Source organism: Larus michahellis, chromosome Z (genome assembly GCF_964199755.1).
Source record: "Larus michahellis chromosome Z, bLarMic1.1, whole genome shotgun sequence".
NCBI classification, from domain to species: domain Eukaryota; kingdom Metazoa; phylum Chordata; class Aves; order Charadriiformes; family Laridae; genus Larus; species Larus michahellis.
This window is the reverse complement of record NC_133930.1, coordinates 25754173-25781497: the sequence shown is the minus strand read 5'-3', so window position 1 is coordinate 25781497 and position 27325 is coordinate 25754173. Positions and strand designations below refer to the sequence as shown.

The 27325-nt window shown below is 37.9% G+C and overlaps 1 protein-coding gene across 1 annotated transcript in view; it reads right to left on the bottom strand.

Annotated features, from left to right (window-relative positions):
* LHFPL2 (LHFPL tetraspan subfamily member 2) overlaps positions 1-27325 on the bottom strand; it is a 123227-nt gene that overhangs the window by 47166 nt on the left and 48736 nt on the right. Inside the window, exon 2 of the mRNA XM_074570655.1 lies at positions 12190-12242. The gene's annotated coding sequence lies outside the window, so the exon portion shown is untranslated. The remainder of the gene's footprint in view (positions 1-12189; positions 12243-27325) is intronic.

The following is a 27325-nucleotide window of genomic DNA, read 5'->3' as shown; positions in this document are numbered from 1 at the left end:
ATAAGCTAGAACAAGTGAAAAAACCTGCAAGCTGAATTTGCCACCTCTGGTTTTTTCCCTTTATCAACCAAATATATTTAATAAGTAGTATCAGTAAGAAAACAACATTGGTCACAGTCTCTGTCGTTAAAAACTGTTAATTCTGTTGTATGATTTCAAGACCAAATGCTATTCAAGATGCGAGTGGTCATGCAAGAATCAACATTATCTACATAGGAAGGGAAGAGGGAAAGAATATCAGTGCTTGCAATACAAACATACTTACACATTTTACAATTCAGCTCCTCTGAATATCCTCAAAACTGTTACTAAGTTTTTGAAAAGCAACTGCCGCAAACAAATTGCCTTTCAATGTTCAGATAAACCTCTGTAAATCCTAACCATTGTCTGAAGCATATACTGCTATTCCAGCCATGACCAAAACAGGTTAAATCGGCAGAGGAACAAGAAAAGAAAAAAACCTTGTCCTCATTTCCAACACTGAAAGTACTAAAACTTTCTCTCAGCTTGCATCCAGCAGGAAGCAATTCTGCTTCCACAATGGATTAAGTAGATTAACTAATAGATCAAATTTTATTGTCATATAATAAAGAAAGCCAAAAAGACCCCTAAGTAAACTCTCTCCACATGACAGATTCAAGCAAGCACAAGTTTAAGGGCTCCACAGAGCCGAATGCACTAAAGGAAACATAAAACCAAGGATGAGTTTCTAGAGTATGCTGTTGTTTGCTAAAATAAGTTAGATTGTGCTCAAGCTGCTGTTCTTACAAACGTCCCCATCTGGCCTCAGCAAACAGGGGAGAAAAGTGATGCAATTTTCATGGCACCTGCATCCTCAAAGCCAGACACTCATCACCTAGGTGTCAGACAGCCCTTACACAAGTCTTCTCAAATTATTGCTTCCCACCAAGACCTGAAACTGGCTCCCTTTAACATCTGTTAATCTAATTGGTTCCTAGGAGCCTGTAACAATTAAACCTGTTGTTGCAAGAAGCACAGGGAAAGGGGATTTTACATACCCACAGCTGGGCTGTTAGCAGAACAAATGGACTGCGTCTGACTCAGGCTCTCACCAAAACCCAGTTATTAAGCTGTGAGAACAAGCCCTAAATGAACCTGATGGCCTCTGCAACTGGGCTGAGCTCAAAGCCCTTATCATTACCAGCCGCTCCGCCATAACAACAATCGTAAGGATGGGGGCAAAGGCTTCCCAATTTCTGTAGTCAGTAAATTTAACAATCCTGGAGGAAGGTACTACTATAATCATGGCAAACATGAAGCGAATCACTCATTCAAAGTGAAAATAGAATTTTTGCATGATACATTACGAAGTTGGCAATTTTTAGTTCACCTGTGTTAAGAAGGAAAAAACCAATCAAAATCCCTGTTTAGATTAAAAATATTTTTACAATAAGGGAAGTATTGCAACAGCTGAGCAAACTCAGCTTTTTACTTATGCGAAATACTTCAGCAGATTTAAATTAGAAGTAACTTTCTTTTTTCCAGAAGGAAAAGTGAAAATGGAACAAAGTGATAGCCAGCTCAGTATCGGTCCCAGTCCCATTTCTACAGACACTTAACAGATGTCCGTCACTCTCTGTAGTTACAGGAGATTCTCACCTTCAGAAGGAGTTCTCGTACATCTAAACGATGTGCATAAGAGTTTGCAGAGCAGGAGCTGTAATATCTTCTCTATCATCAGCATCCAGCATAAGGAGAGAAACTAACACTTCATCATAGGTTTTGTAGTTCTTCAAGCCCAAACATCTCACAGCCTGAGAAAGAAAGCAAGCCCTGCAGTTTTCTTCCAGTGTGCCAGATTAATGTCTCATACAGCTAATTTCTCATCCTCTCTGCCGTCTAGTTTTAAAACATCTTAATGAAACACTTTTTGAAGTATTTCTGCTTTGTGCTCTCTTCTATGCTTTCTATACCAGTACTATGCTACCTAAGCAGCTGGGCACAATGCTGTACTGAGGTGACACCACCACAACCCTTGGAAGTTCCTCAGAAGCTCTTGCAATATAGATTACGTGCCTCACACTTGGACACCTGAGAGTTCGCTAGCTCCCATCCTAGGAACAACAAGTGTTACTTACTTTATGGGAGCCAGGGAATTAATAGCTTTCAACCTTTGTTTCATTAAGAACTCTCTAGCCACTGGCTTTTATTTTTTTGACTGTTTTGTTTGCTGTTCATCCCTTTCTTAATCTACTTCTCTTAATTTTCACCAACCTTTGTGAAATTCCACAAAGTCAACTTTCAAAACAGAAATGTTTCTAACAGATAAGTTGAGACTTTGCTACTCATAAGTGAATGCAGAAACTTTTCCCTTTTCCAGAGTATCATTGAAGAAGGCCTATGTATCTGGAAATGTGCGTCTCACCTCCCGCCTTTTTTTTTCCTTTCTGGATGTTTCCTTAGACCATGACAATTACGGACACCTATCTCTACATTCCTTAACGTTAGTCAAATATTCATCAGATGAATAATTCCTTTTCTCTGATGACTGCAGAACCCTTCAAATGTGTATTAATGACGTTTTATAATCATTCTGAATAAAACTCAGCATTAGAAAGTTGCTCATGGTACACAGAGCTATTTGATGCTCCAACAGGTAAAACTGTTAAAAGTGTGACAATTTAACCAGGTTTCTTTTAAGGCTACTCAAATACCTAGAAGCACCCAAGACTCCTGACAGGCTTTCTGTAGGTATGAAATTCTGAGCTTTGCCTCCAGACACATTTGAAAACAGCACTAAGGGTCTATTCACATCTTTGGACTCAGAAATAGCTTTTAAGTTACAGTCTTGCTAGACCATCATCTCATGAAATGCCATTTTACATCATTTCTGGTTAATAAGACTGATCCTCTCTAGTACCTTCAGTGCTTTCAGAAGTTACTCTATTTCCTCTGAACTTTTATTAACTTATTTACCTCACTTTCATTTCTGCTCTGCCTAGGGTGAACTCTTCCATAGCACAGCCAAGTTGGAAGAGAGAAGGATCGTGATTCACCATGAACATCTTCTTTCCCCTGGCACAGTATATGTATGTGCAGTGGTTTGTTAGAGTGACAGGTGAGCTGCTACAGGCACAGCGGTGAATGCAGACCACTGCCGGAGTATCAGAATATAGGACAGACGTGAATACAAACAAGCTACATTTAGACCTAGAACAAAATAGCAACCTTTCAGACTGTCACAAAACATGTTAAATATTATGATTTTGCACTGCTAATCCTAATTCCCATCTCACTGTTGTTAGTTGAGTACCATCCTAAAAAAGAAGTGATGAATTTTTTAAATAATTTGCTGAAACATAGCACAAATTAGTGTGCCATTACTGTTCACTGATTTCCTTTAATAAGAAGGAACTGTAAACACAGACTGGTGATTAAAAGAAGTAAAAGTAAACGGGATAAGGACTTTCCAAGCAAGAGTCATGGCATTTGGTAAATTCTCTTTTGATTTAAATATTGCATGTGTAGACTAAGCAGCATCCCCTCTGTATTTCACAAGCATTATTATGCTAGCAGTACCTCTGAGGTGAAGTCCCTCCAGCTGTCAGAAAAAGTCATCAAAAAAATAATCAGTAACAAAGAAAACCAGCTTGACAACCAGCCATCAGAGGATGGACTGGCGAGATGCCAGGGAGGCACACCTAGAAAATGCTTTAATTGCATTAAATATAATGTTGTCTTGACATACGTCCATGCAGGACTACTTTATTATCATACTCCTAACGGATTTGACAGTTTCGGAAAGGGATATGAATGGTATCCAATTTCTAGAGAGAAATATGCTCAACGCAATCTGGAAAACTAGTTGGATTTCAAGGGATGTTTTCAACCTCCCTAGTATAGAATTTCTTTTTATTCTTCTCAGCCTCAACTTTTCCAATACACGAAAAAAATAATTATCTGCAAGGAAGGATTTTTTCCTCATTTAATAAAATTTACAAATCTTTAGAGACTATAAACTTTTTCATTTTCTACTGCACTAAATTTTATCCCCAAAAGAATCTTTATAAAAATATTTATCTTCCTGTGTTATTTGTCTAAGAGGTGGATTTAAAAAAGATCCTATAAAGGACAATTGCAGCCTTCTACCAAGTAGAAAAAACTATTTTGCTTTGGTGGGGAAAAAAAAAGATAAAAAGTGACATAAAACCTGCAAAATGACAGCCTACATTTGGTATAGCAATTTTTTTCAATTACAGCAGTATGCAGTATTACCAGGAATAATAACTATATTTCATCAGAATACCATTCATATATTTCAGAACAATAAGATACTAATTTTAAAGACATTTTTCATGGGCATCCTGAAGCATTTTAAGAGGCATGTATAGCCTAAAACGACATTTACCTTTGGGTCAGATATGTTACCTCACCTCCTCCCATCCATTCCTCCTATTTACTCCATTGCACTGAAAGTCAGTAATATTCTCTCCCTGTTGTTTACTCTTTGTCCTAAATCCTTTTCCATTACCTTGCACGGTGCTGTGATTACCGGGCTGAGGGAAGCACTGCCCCTATGCAGAACTGCAGCAGCACGATCAGACCGCAGGCCTTGAGGGTCAGGGATTCCTGACTACATGTAGCAGCAGCTGTTGTGATTAAGTCACATCTCTATTGATCTCATGCTGTTTTAAAAATCAGTGAAGTAGGGATTTTGGTGGTTCCCTGGTATTTGTAAAAAGTTCAGCTAGTAACATTTGCTCACCAGGCACCCCAGTTCTCAGTTCATAACTCTCACTGAATGCTTTTTCCATGGTCTGAGTGCATAAATTGTTGGCGGAAAAAAACCAACATTGTTTTCTTATGCTTCAGTTCCACAATGTATTTAGACATATGGGTTTGGACAGCCATCAACAGGTTACTTGCAAGCTTGCTTAGAGGCCCTAATACCTCCCTCCTTTTAATAGCTTTGGAAAGTAATCTAACAGCTCCCTCCAACAGCTTAAGCTAGAGAGGGCCAGAAGGATATAAGAGAATAATTCCTCTGTGGGACATAGAGAAAAAGGGTAGGTCAGCCTCAAGAAATTAAAAAGGAACTATTTCTTTCAAGCAGTTCAGTTCTACTTGGACATAAAGTACTTGGCTCCACCATTGAGGTCCGTGCACTGCTCTGCTTTCTCCGTATGTAACCCTAATCACAGGGTGGAAAGCAGGTTTTAACGATAATATTGGTCATTCCTGACAATCAGTCCTTCTCAATCTATATAGATTTCCTCTTTCATTGACAGATTCTTTTTAAGAATAGCTCTTTTACTGGACTTTATGATAGCCCCGTTTCTAAGAAATCATTTGCATGCACTAGCATGCACTAGCATGCAAATCTGCTTAATTTCAGACACATCTAGAGCGCGCAACTCACAGATCCCATACTTTTGAAGTAAGTCAGTGTGCTTTAGTATGTTGTAGAAAGAAGGGGGGCAAAAATAAAGGTAAAACACAGTCTATTTAGCACATCTGAAAATGAGCTCAAGCTCTTTTTAGTTCCAGCAGCTGCCTATAATGGAAAAAATGAAGATTGGCTGTTGCCAGAAAAGTGGGCAGTAAGAAATAACAGATGTGAAGTTTCAAGCAACATCATTGGCTAGGTCAGTTATACAGACGGCTTCAGAGCCGGGGTCCCCATTGGGCTGCAGAGTTCTCAGAGGCACGCTTGCTTTTTGAGCTGCTGAACTGTTCCCCTTGCTTAGCTGAATTTACTCAGCGACCTCACCCATGAATGCAATCGACAGGAAATATTCACATCCTTGCAAGCATGTGTGGGCTGTGTGTAAAAATTCCTAGATTAAAGTTAGTCACTACATTTTCCAAAATGATTTTAACATATCACTTCTCTTCCTCCACCCTGCTCACCCCTCTTTATTTCATGGACACTTAGGGCGAGTGGGAAGAAAAGACACGTTCTTCAACACAAAATCTTATTACATGAGGCTCACAAAGTAAGATCAAAGAAACCAATCTAATCTGGTGCATACATTTTTAAGAGAAAGGGCAGTGGGTGAAAAATGCCCTTCCAAGAGTCAACTCCAATTACAGAAGCCATTTTCAAAGAAGAATGAAGTTTCTTGACAGAGCTTAAAGGCAAAATTATGAATACAAGTAGTCTGCAGAATATATCACATCAAGAGCAACTTCTGTCAGCTCAATTTGCAAGATTAAGTGGACTTCAATTTAAATTAAAACTAAATACAATCAAAACTATATTTAGGCATCAGAAATATCCCTTGAAATTGTAATGTGGATCACAAAGATGATTGCTACTTCAGAAAAACCAATTATAAAACTATATTACAAAAGATAAACTATATTACAAAAGAATATGCTGCTGCATATTCTTCCAGTGAAGAATATGCAGCAGCAGCAACTAACAAGAGCAGAACTGAAGCTGGGCTGTCACATGCATTGCAAGCCATTCTTCTGCTACATTCAAAATGTGGTTGTAAAATGCAGCTCTTAATAAGCCTAGGTTTTCATGCTATGTCTCATCTGGTGTATTTATTACCTGCTGCTGAAAGAAACAGTACTACTCCCCCCACCTACTTCCAGCTGCTTATTCCCTCTTTGTCTCTTGTGTTACATCTAGTAGTTTCTCAGCCAGGCCACGCCAGCGTAGTCATCTGATGTAGTTTTCCTTCCCAGGCAGTTAGGGTTTTTTATTGAATTAGCTGCTTACCTTGAACTCACCTTGGGGCTGGGGGCTGATGTGAGAGAGGGGAAGAACAGGCTGAAGCAGTACTGCCGCTTTTGGCATCAGCCTGCAGTTGCGCAAGACCAGATGCAACATTAAACCATGCTCTGAATAGTACTACCAGCTTTCTTCTTGCAGAAGGAATATTCAAGTGTCTCCAGGATTCCACGGCACACAGTGCGTCCCTGAGAGTTAATATCACCGTACAAGAGAAACTCTGCAAGTGAAAATAGTAATGCTACAGCAACTGAAGGACCCCACAGGCAGCAAAGCACAGTGAGATGAACTGATGTGTAATATCTGGACAAAAAGCCTTGCAATCTAAACAGACAAAAAGAGTAAGAAATGAATTAACTTTCCTAACATCACTTAGCAGGTTAATAACAGAGGCAGAAATTGAATGCAAGAGTCAGGACAGGCAGCTCTATCCGCTTTGCCACACTCCTTCTTGTGGCTGCAATTGCTATTTACTCACTGCTTGTGGCGTGGCATCTCTACGACAAGAACTGCACTAGGTTCCAGAAACAACAAAATTAAAATTAGCCATTGTATTTGTTGCTCCATAAGCAAATTATCAGTTCAGTGTGGTTTACAGCATCTGCAAGTTCCCACTGCCTTCCCAAGGAAAGAACTCCGAACCTTAATATACTCCTAACTCAGTAACTCATCCTCTTTCCCCTCTGATGATAAGACAGAAGGAAAGAAAGCGAAAAAATGTCCACTGCTATTTTAATTTCTGTTAAATGGAAGCGGGGTGTAATTTTAGATTAGTGCTTAAAAACACCTTCAAGTTCTCCAAAGAAGAAGTAAACAAAGATAAATTATCTGAAAAAGGAAAAAAAAAAAAGGCAAAGCACAGACACAGAAAAGAGATTGCTTATAGGGAAAAGCAGTATCTATAGAAAAGAAATCTATAGAAAAGAAATCTATAACTTCCTATTTACTCTACCTGTTAAAAAACAAAACAAAACAATAAAGCCAGAAACACTGGTGACAGCTCTGTTTTCGGCTTCCAGAGGCAAAAACCCCGCCCTGTCTCTGTGCTGTTATGTACATAGTACAAAACTGTACTGATATAAACAAAACCATATATCCCAAACAAAACATAAAACCCAAATGTCAACTCCCTGTCAACATATGTATTCTGCTGTGAACTACATACGATTAACACACAGGGACCTTTTAGTCACCTCAGAACTATTAACAATTTTTCTATTTTGGGCTTAATCAGAAACCTAGAACCTAATTCCCGAAGTCAGAAAGCACTGCCACGAGGCAAAGTTCAGCACATACATAAGATGACAGCTAGAACACCTTAAGCAAACCAAGTCTTTCCTTTCTCTGCTGGTTATCATGACATGAGGAAAGACCCTCGGAAAGGACTCTGCTTGCTTTCCTTCACCTTGGTTTCTCCCAGTTGTTCCAAAAGCCAGATGCACAACCCTCATTCTCCAGTGCCAACCGGGACTTTATGCAGGAAAGCTAGGTAAGTATCATTATCTGAAAAGGAACTGGACTGGCTGGTCAAAACATTTAGTTTCATGTAGCACAAAAGAGTATTTGCCACATCAGCTGGCAGGTTCCAGAGTAGCTGGGATGCCAAAAGTCCATGGTCCAAGAACTGCACCTATGTGTCAGCCTGTGCCAAAAATACTTCTAAGTGGCTGGTCAAACTTCAGCTATTAAAAGACAGGATCAAACCTCCAAATCTTCAGAGACTATCAACCATCAGAGTCCCCAGGCTAACATTCCCCAACCATATTAAACACCTGCTGCCTTCCAGAGACATCCAACAGGGGCATCCATTGTAGCACCTGACCTTTGATGAGGCATCTCACTGGAGCACGGATCACCGTTAGCTGTGACAAGTGGGTCCTGGAAGTAGCTTAGCACCCCTGCGCTAAGCAGCCAATTCTTGATTAATATTATTTTCACATATAATAATTGGTGCTTTGTTGCCTAATACAATTTCGGAGTCTATCTTTCAAGTTTATCAGAAAAGGCACTACAAGCCCATATCCTACTCATATTGCAACAGAAGGAGCATACACACAAGTCAGGGAGTCTGTGAATGCTCTTATAATTAAATTGTAACCTTGGAGAGAAAAAGAAGAGGAAAGAGTAAGCAAAATACCGAAGATTTCATTAAGAGCTTATCAGAAGGTAATTTTATCCTTTAAATTTTTATCTCAGTTGTTTATTTCTTACTTCCAGTTACTATTTTATTAATTATTTATTGCAACTGAATTGAAGATTTTTATGGAATTAAGTGCTTACCTATTTTCAAATGTTTCCCCAAGACAACTTATGTAATGCTTAAGAAGAAAACTCAGACAACTAGGTGTTTGCTGTGCTCATTAGCACTTAGAGAAAGTATTATTATTTACATATTTCATTATGAGGGGAAAGTTATATTTTCAATTTTCTTTCGACATATTAGATCACACAGAGCTAATCTTATTAACTGTGCAATTTTACCATCACCGCTATACTTGAGCCTCTACATTGGCTTCCCACCTACTGCTGCTGACAGTTGCTCAAGTCGTTGTTTAAGTTAGCTTCCCATTCTTAATGCATGTGCTAGTGTTTTTGTTATGTTGCTAAGCATTACAGGTCTGCCCTCCTAACTGATCCAAGGCATGTTACTATAAAATAGGCCATATTATCTTTAACACTACCCAAGAAGCAATTTTAAATTAAAAAGAAGTCTCTTTAATTATTAACTAGCAGCTTCTTAAAGAGCATCAAACTTGAAAGAATGAATACCTATATTTGTTGTTAGATAAACCTATGTAAGCTGTGTGTGTCGTACCAATGTCAGACAGAGTACCATGCAGTACATAGTTCAGTTGTCAGTCCTAGCAACTGCTGTGAAAGTCTGGTATGGTATCTCACTATAATCTGTAATATGACCAAAGTTCCAGTTCAGCAAAAGCCAGTGCTTCAGCTTTTTCCTTGTTCAACAAAACTCTTAAACACGTCTTCAGTTTCTAAACAAATAGCATTTTAACTGTATTTCAATAGCCCTTATGCATATCTTCTGATTCTCCGGTAAATCAGGGCCTCGTATCAGAGCATCCCACCAGAACAGCCACCATATTAATCAGAAAATAACAAGTATCAGCACTCTGTAAAGAAGGAAATTATTTCAGTTTGAAGTCATGCAATTAAATGTAAAAAAACTAGAAGTTGCTTCGCATGAATTAAATTGTTTATAAAACTACTTTTAAACATGCTTGAGTCACCAACAAGCAGCAGTCATAAGCAAGTTTTAGAGTTACTTTTAAAAACACTGAGTATATTTTCTTTAAATTTCCCTTAACCAATACGTATGTTTAGGTTGACAGAAGGACAGTTTTTATATTCAGAATTTTTGGGACAAGTGACTTCTGAACACCAGGCATATGGTATTATCAGACCTTATACGTGAAGAGGCACAGACCAGAATCGTCCATCGTAGACTTGTAAAGACACTTGACAATGGTTTTAGCTTTTTGTGGGATCACATGGAGTACTACCTGTTGAGTTAACACATCCGTTTCAATTAGTGGCACACTTGCGTGTTGTGGAACACTTGACTTATACAATGTGTCACACTAGCACATAGGTAAATTAAGCCACATAAATCCATATACATGTAGATATCTCAGCAAGTAAAACCCTGGCTGATGAGGTTCAATGTACTCTGAATTCCTTCTTGCACAGTTCTTCGTGATCCTGAAATTCAGTGTGCCTCCTATTAGATCTAGACTTGAGGGCAAAGACAAAAGATGGATTTTTCTATGGGAACTTGAATGTTGTTTGGGTCTTTCTCGTATGCACCATGACGAAAAATATCCCAGATAACTGAACACATTCAAAGTGGGCAAAGACCTGTAACATTTATTCTAGAGTACTAAATGAACTAATTTAAATACCAGAAATCATACCGCTTATTTTTGAGGACTCTTGAATGCCCTGGCAAGCTCTTACAGAGGTAGGAAAGAACAAGTTTCATTCTTACCAAGAAGGAGGAATAAGGTGGATGGAAAGTGCCTTGGAACTATCAATTAATTCTACTTGTGTACTGATGACACCATAAATACAGCAGTTTAGTCCTGAGAATTTTCAGCAATGGAGGATGGGGGCACAGGGGTAGATAAACAGTAGGCAAAAGGGAACTATAAAAAAAATCAATTGACAAATTCACTTATTTGCTTTTCCTGGTAAAATACAAGCAGAAATAGAAAGGAGAACTACATGGAGGTAAATATTCTAAACTGATAAATTCCTTCAAAGTTTTAACTAAATGGCATTTCTAAAAATTAAGAACTATACAAACATCATTTTCATAGGTCATTAAAGCAAAAAAGAAGACAAAAACAAGGCAAGAGTTTGTCACTGTATTGCATTTGGTTCTTGGTCACCAAAGTCAACAGTACATACAACCAAATGCATGGCTTCTAAAAGCTTAACATTTGCTGCCAACAGCACTGAAAATAAACAAGATCCCATAAATACAAAATATTTCACATACACTGTCTCTGGAAACCAGAGAAACAGAAATATTACAGTAGTCCAAATAACTATCTCTTGACAAGAAAACATGGTCGCTTTTTGAAAGCAGTAGTTATTACTAGTATTAGTAGTAGAAAGTTTTAAGTATTATTATTACTACTCTTACTACTATTAAGTGCAATGAACAGCTGGTGAGTTTATCTCTGCATTTGTGAGGCTGTCTTTGCCAGCCTACACCTACAGCTAGGGAAGTGCAAATAATAAATTTATAAATGCATTACTAAACAAAACTCACTTTAAAAAGTATTTGAAATTTTTACAGTTCTTCCTTAGATCCTTTCTGCATTCTTCTGTAGTTGCAGCAAGTAGATAATTGGCACATCAGATGCAAAGAATCAGCAATGAGCAGGGTGTAAGGGATCAACCAAATGATCTGTCTTTACAAAGGACACGACAGTTCGCAGAGGGGGAGTGAAGAACCAGAGACATAAGCTTTGGGGTTTAAAGAAAAAAAAACTTCAGCTTGCAGTAATTTATTAACTTACCTTAGGTTTGCATGTATTCTAGAATGGTATCTGATTTTGTAATTGCTTAATGTATACATTGGTGTGATTCTGAGAAGTCTGGATTCAGGCATCATTCATTTAATACAATGGATCACAGGATATGTTACTGCTTCAACAAGTATAGATGGAACTATTCTGCTTGAAATACTTTAAGTTCAGTATTTTCTAAATCAAGGTGGTGGTGGGAAGGAGGTTTCACTTATGATAAGCAGTCACTGAGACTACCTCCTCTTCACCTTCTTAAAATCTCTGCTTAAAAAAGTCAGATGAATTCTCTGAACAGGAACTCGGTACTCAGAAGAAAATATTCAAAAGGCATAACCTTCTGCACGTCTTCCATTCCTCAAACAGCAGTCAAACTTCAGAGTCAGAGAGCATGTGAAAATACCAGATAATATAATCTGAATTTCATTTACTCACCACTGTTCCAAGTCCTTAGGTCTTGGTCAACCACTTCAGACGTCTGGCAATACCTAGAGAAATAATTGATGTAAAATGTAAGAAAGGTACAGAGCCAAAAACATTAAAACAATATTTACTATTAGTATTGGTGGCTGGAATGGTACGACTCTGCTTGTAAGAGATTATATGCACATGGGTAACATTTCACTACCAGGACACTTCTGCTTTGCTAGAAATGCAGCATTCTAGACATCACTCCAACCACTAAGGAGCTAAGAAAAATAAGTACATGTGAAGGAGTAACACATAAACCACTAAGCATGCACAAAATTGCATCTTTTTCTCTTCCTCTGTTTTACTAACAAAGTGTGCCAAGATGTGAAAATACATTTAAAATTATTTGTATATTCTATTCTGATTTATAACAACACTTTAAAATCAGGTATGACTTAGGAAGAACTTCAAAAGTTCCTAAACCACTGGAATAAAAACCTAAACTATGCAGCACGTTCACCCCACAAGCTTATGAAATGCACCTCCAAACACCTTCCACCATCCCACACATGCATTTCATAGAACTCATCAAAGACGAACATTAAGTCCTGTACCTGAGATGGGCTAATCCCTTTGACAGGCTGGCACTGACTACCCTCTGAGATGTAGCTGGGGGCCTGGGCAAACAGAGGGATAAACATGACCCAGCAGTTAGCCCTGGCAGCGACGAAGGCCAAGCATATCCTGGGGAATATTTACAGGCGAAGCTCCTGCTAATAAGTGATTATTTGCCCTTAGCCAACTTGAGGAACACACATCTAGAATGCCACATCAAGTTTTGGATCCCAAATACCAAAAAGTAATATAATAAGGTGATAAAGGTCAGGTAAGACTGATTCAGTGATGCTGAACTACAGGATTTCCCAGAATAATAACAAATTCTACATTTTTATACATACATCAGGACAGGATATATGAAGAACCTCTCCTTATATAAAAAAAGAAAGTCCCTCAAGACTCCAACGAAAAGAGATAATTTGGCATTGGTGAAGATGGTTTAACAACAGAAAAGTTGGTGCAGAACTCCTAATAAAGCGTGCTGCCAAGGACAGAGGAAAACATATTGGGAGCACTGGAAAGCCAAGCACGACTTAAAATGGCCTCTGAATTCCTGGCACATAGATTATTCCTCCAGAAGAAAAAAACAACAGACTGGGCTAAGTAGCTTGTGATTACTCCAGCTTTTCTCTTCTGCCTCAAAAGCAGTTAACGTGACCGTGAAAATACAGCAGTGTTAGCAGAGACAGAGACAATGCTTCATGAACAAAAATGGCCAAATTGTTTTCTTTTAGACTCAAGCACCCAAAAATCCACGATCAATTTTAAGTATGTAAAAATGATGGATTGCTTGGACAATTACAATTAAGTGGTGCTTTTAAGGAAAATTTCCTTGCCTGGAGTTTGGGCCCTCTAAGAAAGAGAAGCAGTACGGGCAGGGTGAGACAGGATCAGCCCAACGAGGAGGCTGTAGAAAAGCCTTCTCTCACAGATCCAACCACCCACCAAAGGCACAGCAATGCTCTTCCTTACCCACACACAACAAATAAAAAAAAAAAAATGGAAAGCAAGTATAATATTAAAAAGAAAGGCTCTTTTTTGCCACCCCATTTGTGATGAAGCTAACAAAAAACTCCACATGCCTTCCACTGCCCCATCACCACACAGGCAGAGTGCACTTTCCTTGTACCACAGATGGCCAAAATGAAACCCAAATCCTCCCAAACAAATCAGAATGAGAAAAACACATGTATGCTCGCTCTCTCTTTCTCACAGACTTTGCAATAGCTCAGATGGATTTCTACAACAGTTGGCAAAAATACATAAAATCCATTTTTTTCCCTTCTACTCAACTGGCAGTAAATTTTGCAGCAGCAATACACACACCCTGCCCCAAGAAAAAAAAAAAAAAAAAAAGGAAAAAAAAAGAGAGGAGAGAGAGAGAAGAAAACATTACATTCTTCATTTTTAGCTCCATTTTCATTTGCAAGGGAGAAATGCTTTAGCATAGTTCGGGGAGAAAGAGTCTCCATACCAAGCAGAGTCATTGATTTAAACTTTTATTTACAGTCAACAGGAGAAGCAAATAGGTTGGACACTGTTAAGAGAACACAGTTGGTTTGATAACATCCCCTTGTCACATACCCTGGCTTTGTACACAATAGGAATTCGGTATACTTAGGCTCCCCAGCAAAAATAAAATAAAAAAAGGACACAGATATATCCGCTGTATCTTAAAACATCCTTTTCAAGTAGCTTTTTCTTCAGATATACCACTGTGCGATACTTCCATGTATTATATAACAACAAGTATCCAAATCAAAGAAATATTTACTTACTTCAGGAAGGTTTGTATGACCAGTTATGTCGCTATGAATAGAAATAATGCATTCAATGCCTTCTTTGTCTTTTGCTATCAACGCAGAACAGTATAAAATAAAAAACCCTGTACTATTTCATAGGCATCAATAAGGCTACATTCAGAAACAACAGCAAAACAAAAAGGGGAAAGTATTTTCTTTAGGGATACACTGCTCGCAGGTTAAAAAAAACACCTCTAAATTCATTATAACGCTAAACACCATAGGGAACTAACAGCTTGAGATATACAATAAATTTTTTTTAATATTTCTTCTGAGGCTGATTATTCTCCGTTTCTCACAAATGTACAAAAGAAAAAAAAAATTCCAGTTTTGCTTTTTGCATTATCTACTTAATTTTTTTAATCTACATGATCATGCTACATACATATCTGTATGTATGTAATTTAAAGCAAATTCCAAAGAGCTTACCATATATAGCAACGTAATTTGCAAGCTATTTCAATGAGAACAAAAAGTCTCACTTTTTTACACTACAAAAAATATTTCACCCAAATGCACCTGCCCTGAAGTTTACACCTAATAAAAGCCAGATGTACTTCTATTACACTGCTGATCCCTGCTCTTAATGCCTCTTTTCCCACTGCACCACCTTAACCAAGAACGAGGTACAGCATAGTTTTACACATCATTAAAATGTTTAAACCAAATATTACATTTTTATAATCCTAGGAATTCCCACAAAACTAAACAGGGTAAATACAGAAGCATTAAGTGACCTGCACTGTGAATGAAAGATCCCTCTTAGCCTGTTACCTAATGCAATAAGCACCCGAGTGATAAGTGAATCAAACTACCACATTTGTTTAACTAACTGAAGCAAAAGATACGCAAATTTATTTTTAGTAACATTATTCTCTAAAATGAATTTTGTCTTCTATGCATTTACCTATGCATAAAACTTTATTTGAAGTTAGTAATACGAAACATCAGCCAGGAGCCTGATCCCACATTCACTGAAATCAGTGGGAGCTCTTATCTTTAGCGTTACCCATCACGGCAAAAGGGCATAAATTGTTTACTTTGAAGGCTGTAAATGCACTTAACAAGATCACTTTACATCATGCTTCTTGAGTCACATCGCTGTGTCACAGGGAAGGCAAAGCAAAAAAGGCACGTCACCCTCCCATGGCAGCACCATGAGTTACACCACAGCCAGTGGTTTGGTCTTGCTCTATACAGCCCACTACCTCCACCAGCCCAAGGCAGCCAAACCCAGTAGCTTTACAGCAGTATCTCCAGCAAGAACATCCACAGTCACTAAAAATGTTCCTCGGCTCCATTCTGGCCATAAAGCTGCTGTAGGTGGCTGCAGCTTGGCCACCACTGAGAGGGACCTGACAAGAAGTGACTCAGAAAGCAGCTTTACCCCAGGCCAGCACTGCTCAGCTACCTGCTGCCTGCACGTGGATGGTCAATCCCGGGGCAACAGGCACACCAGTAACACGGCTCCAGTGCTGCTGGTCTGATGGCCCCAGGCTGGGCTGAAACAGGCTCCTGGACCCAGGCAGGAGTGCGGGCAGGATCCAGGGAGGCCGAGGTCCCTTGGTGCCCCAGGGTCCCTGACGGCCCTGACCCGGGTTGCCGATTCAATGCTCTAACCAGCAGCATGGTCCTCAGCAATCAGCTAGAATCACTTGGCAAGCTCAGGCTATTCTTCCTAAATGTCAGCTGCCTTAATAAATAAAAATTTCTGGTGAGTATTATTAGCATCTGAATAATTGCGCCCAGATTACCACACTGTGGCCTGCAAAACGATAAGTTTACAAATAAAGCCGTCTGCTGGCAGAAGTGGAACAGAACGACTCCAAAAGAGACAGCTCAGTTATCTTTTCCTGAAGGCCTGGGAGATGGCAACTGTGGAGTTTTGCTAAGGCATAAGCCATTAATGCACTACTTTATTTAATTGGTAGACAGCCTGAGCCTGTTGCAGAAGACTCTAGAGCATTCCTATCACAACAGTCTGGAAAAAAAAGACATGTTATCTCTCTCTCTCTCTCTCACACACACACAACACACACACTCTTCAAACCAGCAGCTGCGGGGTTTGTTTTGTTTTCAGTCCAACACTTACTTCTCAGGCCAAAGTTATAGTCAGAGTATCATCCTGGTGACACAAGCTGTGACTATTACAAATCAATGAAACAATCAGTAAAATGTCCAAGTTGCCTTACAGAATTCCTGTGTTTTCCAGTACTGCTGCACCACAACTAAATTAGGAACCTGTTTGTTTTGTGGTTTCAAACTAAAGAAAAAGCTGCCTTAGGCACAATCCTCCCCTCCCCCACAAACAAAAGCAGACTTGTTTTAACATTCAACTTCCTTTATATTTAAGACAAGATATCTAACAAAGCAACCAAATACAGAACTAGGGACTGACTTACTAAGACACAAACAAGCTGTTAAGAGTCCTAAAAATACAATTTCAAACTGTATGATGTCAGGAAAACAACATTGTTTACCTTGAGGATATATTCTATATTGGACTAATTTCCATGCCTTCTTCACAGCTTTCATCTTCATAGATGCAATAAATAAATACATATAAAAAGCAGCTTATCAAATTAAAAGCACCCACAGGTACTACCTGTGTCCATCCACCAGTGAAAAGCTGCTTTTTAATCATGGAACACTCCAGTGATTCATGCAATGATTTTGCTAAGTGACAAAATCTAAAGCTTAGGCCATTCAATTTGACCTCAAAGCAAAGTTCCTTCTACTGAAAATAGTCTGTCTGAACACTGTCTAACCAATAGGCCTATCGTGCACTCAAGACCTTAATTCAAAGCTAAAACTACTGCTTAGCGCACATCAACTTCTTTATTTTCACCTCTTCTCCAGCTCAAGTCTCAGAACTGATCTTCAGTCTTGTAAAAAAACAAAACCAAAACCCAACTTAAAGAAAAACTAAATAGAGTTGAGAACCTGAGCAACATTCCATGTGTCTTTCTTAAGTGTTTCAGTAAAATAATGTTATGGAAATGAAAAGTCTTACTAAAGTCTTATTTGCCCAGTTTTTCCTGCTCCTGCAGAAACAGACTTCTACAGACCTCTGAAAGTCCTGAGCCATCTCCACCCAGCCTGCTTTTTCAACAGGAGCCCACAAGCCCACAAAGAGGTACTCCTTTGATGCTAATCCAAGGAAGGGGAAATGAGCTAGCCACTGCTTGGTAAGAGTTAAAAACTGTACTCGGTTTGCAGATGGAAGAATTAGCTAGCCCCGGGGATGGTGGGAATTGAACAGCAACTAAGAAATATGTTAACTGTGGTTTTGTTTACCACAAAGCAGCTTTCCTTTGCCTTTTTAATTTTTGTCATTTTAAGCTTTCTCTGGAGTCAATTTGCTTAAATACTGCTAGAGAGACGATCTTCTTTTCAGAAAATGTCCTGGTAATACAAAAAATAAAACGTCTGGGTTTAGTGTTTCCTGAAGCCAGTAAATATACTCTTTGAAGACTGGCACAGCACACACTTTGTAAGAAGTTCTAATTATTCTTTCAATTCCTCTAAAAAATCTTTAAATTATTCTTTAAAATACATTTCTCAGTAAAACTGAGTTATAACTTCTTGACAAGTTATGAGCTCCTAGTGATAACATTTTATTTTCCCCGAGATTTCTACTATTCTTTTTACCACCTAAAAGAAGATTGTGAAAGATTGTCTCCACATATAGACGTACACACAATGAGGAGAATCACATCTAAAAAGGTCTCCTGATTCAGAGGGCAAAAAGATAATCTCAGTTTCTGGTTTTCTTTTCCCTTTCAGGATTATTACAAATTAATTCTTTAAAAAGACATACTGATTGTTACCTTTAGCATTTCCTATACAAAGGTACTTGTAAGGTTGAACTGGAGGGCAGGGGGGTTGGACTAGATGATCTCCAGAGGACCTTTCCAACCCCCTACCATTCTGTGAGTGCCATGGGCCAATTTCAGACTCAAATAACGGACTTGCAGAATAATCCATGAAGGATTCAATTCAAATAGGAATGGCTGGTAGGGAGAAGGCTACCCGACTTTTTTTTTCCCAGCTGAGGGTAAAACTGACTGTTGTCTTCAATGGCTACTTCCAACATGTATAATTGTAACTACAAATAATTGAATATAAATTGTAGTTAGACATGTTTCCCTTGAATATGCATTCTTGGGCTTCCTTCTTGCTTATCTTCTATCACTAATTAATCTTTACATTCACAAAGGTAGGTATTCAATGTGCAAGAAAGTTTATGGTAATTGTAAGATCACCCCCTAAAATTCTTTACTGAAACTCATGAGAGGGTGTATACCTGACCCAAACTTTTAAGTTTGATGCAAGAACTTTTAAAATTCTTTGATGTCTTTAAGTTTCATCAACTACTTACTTTCCTCATGTTTCCAACTGAGAAACTGAGATGGTGATATGAATCAGTTCACTTAACTTGGGCTCGGTTTATAACTTTTTAAAAAAACCACTGTACTTTCTCATTAAACAATGATTTTCTAAATTAAAGCAATGAATTAGGAAAAAGAAATTAATTATTTACAGTTCAGATGGCATTCTCCACCGGATTCACAGAGTTCTAAAGTTTACTGGTAGCTTGAATCCTATGGAATGATTATTTAATATGCATACGTCGTTCTGAGAAGAGGAAGACCTTCAGAAGCATCTCATAACTGATCTTGAGCCTGTTGAGCAATACCTCCAACAAGATATGGGGGTAATGAATGCCAGTATAATCTTAGAATATATCAAAAAAGTTATCATCAGCCCAGAGGACACTGAGGTCTTACTTTGAACACTATAAAGAATTCTTATTATCCGTAAGCGAGGGGCAGGTGTTCCTAATCCAAGTTGGATTAGGAACACAGAAGGAATACGGCACTGATCAAGGGTAGAGACCTAAGAAAATATATTGTGTTGCCTTCTTTAGCCTAACAAAATGGTGACAAAAATGAAGTATAATTGTTTCCCACAGTTACTGTAAGCAGCTAATCAGCAAGGAGAAAGAAGAGGTATTTACATTAAAAGCCAACATTGCAGCAGGAACAAAATAACTGTGAATTGACTGTGAATACACCTAAGATGCAAATTAAGAAATGATTTCTAAACCATTTGAAAGAGCAAGATTCTGCAACAGCCTTTCAACAACAAAAAGCACCAGGTGCCCACCAAGCCACTCTATCACTCCTCTCCTCAGCAGGACAGGGCGGGGAGAAAACAGGATGGAAAAAAAATCTTGTGGGTCAAGACAAAGGCAGTTTAGTAAAGACAAAGGAAAAGCAAAGGCCATGTGTGGATGAAAAGGGGAAAGAAAAAGATTTATTCTCTACTTTCCATCAGCAGGTGATGTCCAGCCACTTCCCGGAACGTAGGGCTTCAGTACACATAGCGGTTGCTCCAGAAGACAAACATCATAGTAATGAATGGCCCCCTGCCCTCACCTTCCTCTTAGCTTTTATTGTTGAGCAGACATCATATGGTATGGAATATCCCTTTGGTCAGTTTTAGTCAGCTGTCTTGGCTGTGTCCCCTCCCAAGACCTTGCCCACCCCCAGCCTACTGTTGAGGGGAAAATGTTGGAGAGGCAGCATTGATGCTGTGCGCTGGTGTGTTATCAACACCTTTCTAGCTACCAATACAAAGCACAGCACTATGAGGGAAAATTAACTCCATGTCAGCCAAACCTTCCGAGTTTTAAGTCAGAGGCTGATGACATGATGAAAAGCATTGCATACAACTTGATTACCTGCAATAACAAAGGAACAAACTCCCCTACAAAGGCTGTCGTATCCAAAGATCTGTATATTTTTTAAAGTACGTTAGCATATCTTCCAATCACCTCTCCGAAAGTATGTATTTAATAGCTTAAAGCCACCCCAAGCCTCACTGTTAAAACCATTTAAAATACTCTCAAAGTATTAAAACATCAAAAATGCCGTTTCTTACTTGAGTTTTACCAGCCCCATACAGAACTACTGGCTGTATTGCATGCTTTTGATTATTAAAGGCAGCAGACAACTGCATTTATTAAAATTCTTGATCATGCAAAAGATATCTACAGCAGCTACATAACACAAAGTCATGTTTAAAGAACATGAAATACTTAGCCATTTATGTCATTCTAGACAAAAGCTAAAAAACAAGACATGGGGGTATGAAGATGTTTATTTTGAATGTTATTATCTCTTTTTTTTCTTTTGCAAAGTGTATAAACAAAGTAATATCCATGAAAGAAAGTTATTTTGAAACAAAACATGAAAAACTAAGGTCAAGCAGACCTCCCCAAAAACAAAGAAAAGGAAGAAATTGGTCACTTCACAAAGCACAAGCAAAACAGCCTCAGGAAATCCATATGAAAGATTTTTTTAAAGAATACATAAACTCTGCTATAATCTTCACAGATATTTCCAGCAGTCAAGCTAAGAGACAACACCTCTCTGGAACATAACAAACATTTCTGAAAGTTCCTTCTGTTCTCTCTATCTCTCAAAACATTGTATTTTGCTATTTTATTAGCAATGATCATTTTAATTGGCATTGGCCATTTGCTTGCTACCAGAATAAACATAGTCACTGATGTGCAAGGTGAGAAGTTAAGGAACAGCCAACAAGGCAGTGAGATGGAAGACTGCCATTCCTGCTCCTTGGAAGGAAGGAAAATGCATCACTGTTAATCTCCTCACACCCCACTTCAAGTTTGGGGGGCAACTCTATTATTTTCCAGAGAAAAACTATCTGCAGCTCAGCTCACAGCACTCTTAACCATTCAATACAATATGATAAGGCTAATTTTAAAACTTCAAAGGGGGTTTTAAAAGTTTCCAAGGAACCTCTCTAAACCCTGAAATAAGACATAATCTTGTCTGCTTAATTAAGTTTGTCAAAATTTAAGACACAACAAATTTCTTAGGTTCTTCCCCCTTTCCCCCTTTTTTTGCAAGTTCAGGAAAGCAAATTATTTCCAGGCTACGCTGGATCAAATAACTGAAAATAATCTTATACGTATAAGCTACACATTTTAACAACGGTTTCAATTCTGCAGCAACTGAAAATGCAGATTCCTACTAGTAGACACTATTTTTCACGACTTATACAGATATGAGAGAGGGCAATCACACTAGGAACAATTATCAACAGCCCTGTTTCCATAAGCTTTCTTATCAATTATGAAGAAATTCATTACAAAAATAAGAATCCAACAATTCCTCAAGTCTCGCCAACTGTCCAATGCCCTGATTCAAAATTATAATTCTGTAAAGTTTAAAGCTGTTAAGTTCCACAGTCCCTAAGTACTAACCTTTTCTCCCCCAAAATCAGCTTTCTGAAGTAGTTGTATGGACTACCTTTTTAAGTGATTTTTCCAACGAAGGCTGAGGTTTAGAACACAACATGCGTAAGTTTTCTGACATAATTGCTTTCTTATGGTATTCCAGCAATTGAAAATTGACTTGAAATCTCTTACAGGCAGAGCTGGCTGGTTTAAATCATTGCTTTTGAAAGCACACAGATGATATGCAGCTACTTTACTCCCCAATATCCTTTACAGCATCAAAAGAGCTCTCAAAAAAAGGAAGAAAATTACACATATATACACAATCGTTCTTTCATATTCATACACATAATATATCCCAGCCCCATTCAGATGGTCCCCTGAGGTTTTGGCCCTAAAGAAAGAGTTAAATATCTGAAACAGACCCTTTTATTTTACATTTATTAGTGCTGTTTTCAAAGGACCATTCAGAGAATGAAGCCTAAGAAAAATGCAAATTCTCCACTCCACGCTCGACTAACAAAGCATCCAATCAGTTCCCACTGAGATCCAGTTCATTTCGTGTCCACATGTAAGTGATTAAGAGTACATTGTTTGAAATTTAATTCCACATCTGTTCTTCTGTGGGACTTGGAAAACAGATGAATTTTTCTGACAATTGTTTGCAGAGTGGATAATCACAAGCATGTGTAACAGTATCCCAAAGTGCAAAGGGAAAACACCATGAGTCTAAGAAGCTTTTTTTGCTGAATGTTTTTGTTTCTTTTCTAAGTAAGATAAAAAAATAAGATGCTGTCAGATGGAAATCATTAATAAATGCTTGAGAAGTCATCCACTATAACTAAAAAGGCAAAGCAAAATCCAGCTTTTCTTCCCAAAGGTCATCATTTCATGTTCCAGTAGTTTACCCAGAGAGCCAAAATCCATTTTATGGCCTGTGAGGTAACTTCTAAAAATTAGGCAGAAGTGGCAAAATCCCGCAGAACAACTCAGAAAATACACACTTTCATCATGGAGCTCTGCAGTTGAGAGAAAATTCCAGTATGAGAGTCAGCATCTTTTGAATGGATCACACATTTAAGTGATAAGGACATATTTTCTTTTGATCTCTATAAAATGCTGATAAGCACAGAAAGGAAGAATAGATAACAACTCTTCACTGTATTTGCTAATACAAGTGCTGACATTATCAAAGCATACCGGGGAATGTTAGATTCAAGAAAGCACTTTTTTCCACGCAAGACGCAGTTATGCTGAGAAAATCTGCCAGGTTGCTGTGGATGATAAATAACAGGACAAGTTAATGAAGGGAAGATCCACTGACAGCCATTAAATGCAACAACTGCATCTTTTGACCCAGTAAGTCCTGAAGATGCAAAGCAGTGGAAACTATGAAAGCATCAGTGTAAATTTTCTCTGTACTTTACGCCACTGAGTATTATCCGATAATGGGTTAAATGAACCTCTTGTTAACTATTTTATTTATGGCCTTAGGACATTACCTCGGAACTTCATTTGACCTACATATATAAGAGTGCAAGAGTGACATTATCTACAGTGATTGAGAAAGAAATTCACGGGGAGGGCTCAGGGTACATGAAAGACACTTTTTCTTCTTTTTTTTTAATTTCACTTAATTCTGAGCTTAAAGTAACAATTAGTCATCTATGAGGACGCATCATAGAAAGGCCAAAAATTTTGGTTTAGTCACACCAAACTGATGAATCCGTCAAAGAAACCAGATACTGCTGCCAACTCCTACAATGTTATTGTGAACTTCCCAATACTTGGTATTTTCTTAAAACTGCGGATGCCAGAGATACGCGATAACCTCACATTTTAAGAGGTGTTTTCAAATTTTTCTCCACAGTCATTAGCACTAGAAACATGGACAACAGAAGCTCAACAAGAAGAAAAACAAAGAACAAAACAAGACAAAACAAGACAAAAACCCACCACACCACGCCGAACCACACCACTTCATTTGTAAAATAAGAAGCTTCATTATTTTCGTCTGTTTTACCCCACACTGGTAGTGGCAACAGTGGAAACCAGGTTAAACATGGATAGTCTCATATGTGGTCAGTGCTGAAACACTGTGACACCCCAGATGAAACAGACAAAGAATGTGAATGAGAATGAGAGAGACTTCCTAGAGTGAATAAGCAGAAAAGGTGCAGAAGAAATCTACTTCAAATAACAGAATGCTTATAATTTATGTAAAAAGAAACTATACAAATAAGGAAAAAAAATCTGCCTTCCGCAGCAAAAGGACACTGTTGGGTTCTAAAAGGATTCTGCTCAGCAAAATTGCTATGTGACGTTACTTAATTAGGACTTGCATTCAAAATGCATAGGATAACCAATTCCATAAGTCAGAAGGCACAAAGAGGACCTGCTGCATATCATAATTATATATTTTCAATTTCACTATGTAACTTAAGTCACAAAGGAAGATTTATAATGGTGAGCATGTGATCAGACAGCATTGTGCTTTGGAAGAAACGTTCCTATCAAATCTGAATTAAAGCCACTGAAACATTACAAATGATTAACACTAAAAGCAACATTGCTTGGCTAAGGTTTAAAATACACTAAATATCCTTATTTATACATAAAAAGTAGGCAGGTTATGCAGACATGATTACCATATCCATCAATAAAATGTAAACAACAATGACTTTAAGATTTATTTTTTCATTTAAAATAGTTTCTTGTAAAGAATAACTGAAGGATCCCTGCGGGTAGAGGAAAATTAGGCAAGTCATTAACTGTCTGCAGAGAAAGATCAGGTGAACAAACCAAACTCCCTCCTCCACGTCCAACCCTGCTGATGCCAGGACAGCATCAAAGCTGAGCCTCCACGCTCAGTTATGTGTCAGTCCCACGTGAGTCCACTTTCTTCAAATGTTGGGAGATGTCCCAAGGAAGAGTCTTGACTTTTCTTCCATGTGCTATGGACACTGGAAGAGAGGTATTTCTAATTTTTTTAGCTTAAGTACCCTCTGCCAATACCATTTCCTAAAATACTAGAGCATGCATATACACATTTATACATATATGCGTATTTATAAAAAAAAAAGCAACACCCCATATTTATACTCAAAAGACTACAAACATATATACTTTAAAGACTCCTATAGGGTTTTTCTTCTGTTAGTGTGACCAAAAGGCTAAATGAAATACAATACACATAGGAGTCCCATGGGTCTCTTCCACTTTGTCCTTCTGTAATTGTACTAAAAGCTTGTCTGGAGTCTCTCTCTCAAGGCATCTGGAGTTGACACTTCTCCGATTTATCCAGATAAAGAAAGGTCCCCTGCTTCTTCCCTGCCAATACCATGAAGAATTTAATGTATCAGCAGGGACTTGAAGCTTGAAACTCAATCCGGTATTTTCATAAAACGATTCACAGACTTGTGCTGACTTTTTTGACTTAAGAGCAAGGGGTTTCGTACAGCAATCTGGGGCTAGATTAATCCACTCATGTTTCCAGCAGTGGGGGAGGGAGGAGGAGCATCGTAACATGCAACCACCAAATTGATTTTAACATACATAGACAGAAAAGAAATCCATATTACAGTCCCTTCATACCTTCTTAAAATATCACAGCAGCTATTTAATGCCTCCTATGAAATAAGGAGGGATGAACCAAGCAACATACAGCAAATTAAGGAAATAAAATAAAACAGGAACCAAGAAAAAAGAAAAGATTGTTTTTTATTTTACAGGAGGGGGACAGTGGCTTGGAACTTAATCTTACTCTGTACCAATACTCGGATAACAAGGAAAAAAAATCAGAGGAGGATTCGGATCAAAGGAGAATTCATGCACACAGCTGAATGATCCCCCTTTTCATAACTAAACAAGATGACAGGTACTTAAAACAGAAGGAAATCCTGTTCTACCACATATACTGAGGAATTTGTCAAATGCTTAACAACACTTCCACTTTGATTATGCCATCCAATAAAATAGGCATCAGCAAGGCTAGTTATTCTGTTTGCCTCCTGAGAATGGACTATTTTGTCCTTGCCACTACTCTGACTGAGTAAAAAACAAGAAAATTAAATAAACACATTTCTTTTACTTCTCTAGCAGTTTTTTTAGCCACCAGAAATCAGACAGAACTGGTGTTCTTCTATATAGAGTCTTAAATAATATCAAACCTTAATTAATCTTAAACATCCTTTTAATTTTTAGGGCACTCACTGTTAAGATCCTAAAATCAGTTTTCATCTTCCAAATTCTTAATCAAGGTCAGAAACATATCTCAGAGAGAGTTGGGATTTATAAATTTCAGCCTTGGGAAATTTCTAAATTTATAAGCCTTGGGATTTATAAATTTGAGCCTTCGACTCATCAAAATGTTTGACGTAAGCAAGAAACAGGTTATAGACAGTGATCCAGAAGCACAGCAGAAAATAAAATCATATGACAAAACCATTGGTTTACATATAATCATGCATTGAGGATGGATATCAGAAACGTGACTTGCACGTAACAAGAAGATAGTTTCCTCTATCAGAAACAGAAAACATGTATCTTCAAAAGTCATAGGCAGGATAGATTATTTCAGAATCACTGAATACCCAGCAACGATACCAATATACTAGAATAAACACTAAAGTTTTTGCAACTTTTTCTGTTTTTCTGGAAACAAAGTTCATCCAGTGAAGGCCATTCAGGATTGTGCATCCAGGTACAGTGTTCCAGTTTCCACATTTGGCAAGTCATCTAAAGGAAATGCTACTTTAAAAAATTCAGTCAGTTACCAGTTACTGTCCTTTCTTTATCTTCTGAATACTGTATATACTTCTTAAAATTTCTTCACATGCTAACAGAGGTTTTAGGAGACTATACGCATAAGTACACTAATGAAAGATTCCTAATGATTAACTCAAAATCCAACCGAATTAAAAAAGGGCCATAGAAACTAATATTAAGTACTGTTTATTTCTGTGTATATTCCATGCACCTATAACATTTTTCTCAGAAATTAATGTGAATCAATATCTCTTATATCATGTTACGTCATACTACATGTCTAGTTATCTGTAAAGCATATTTTCAAATGTAAAAATACTTCTAAAAGCCTATATATCTATAACAAGAGTTCTTATTTTTTATTCCTACAGCATTAAGAGTTTGCTTTTAATGAAAGACTAACAGGTTTAGATGACAGCATACATCACTATTAAGTTTGCCTCTCAAACCTTTGTGCCTAACATAATGGCATCCTGGAGAGCCAATCAAAAGCACCTTGCTCCCGAAACAAGTATTTTTTTAATTACTAGAATCAAAGATCAATTAACTAAATGCTACTTCATTTTCTCTAATCAACGTTGTTTTCTTCCTGCCCAATATATAATGTTTCCATGATCACCCTACAACCAAGCTCCAAAATGATCTGTATGTGTTTTTCAAAGCCTGATTAGGGAAGCTTCTTTCTGGTCAGTTTGGTTGCCTC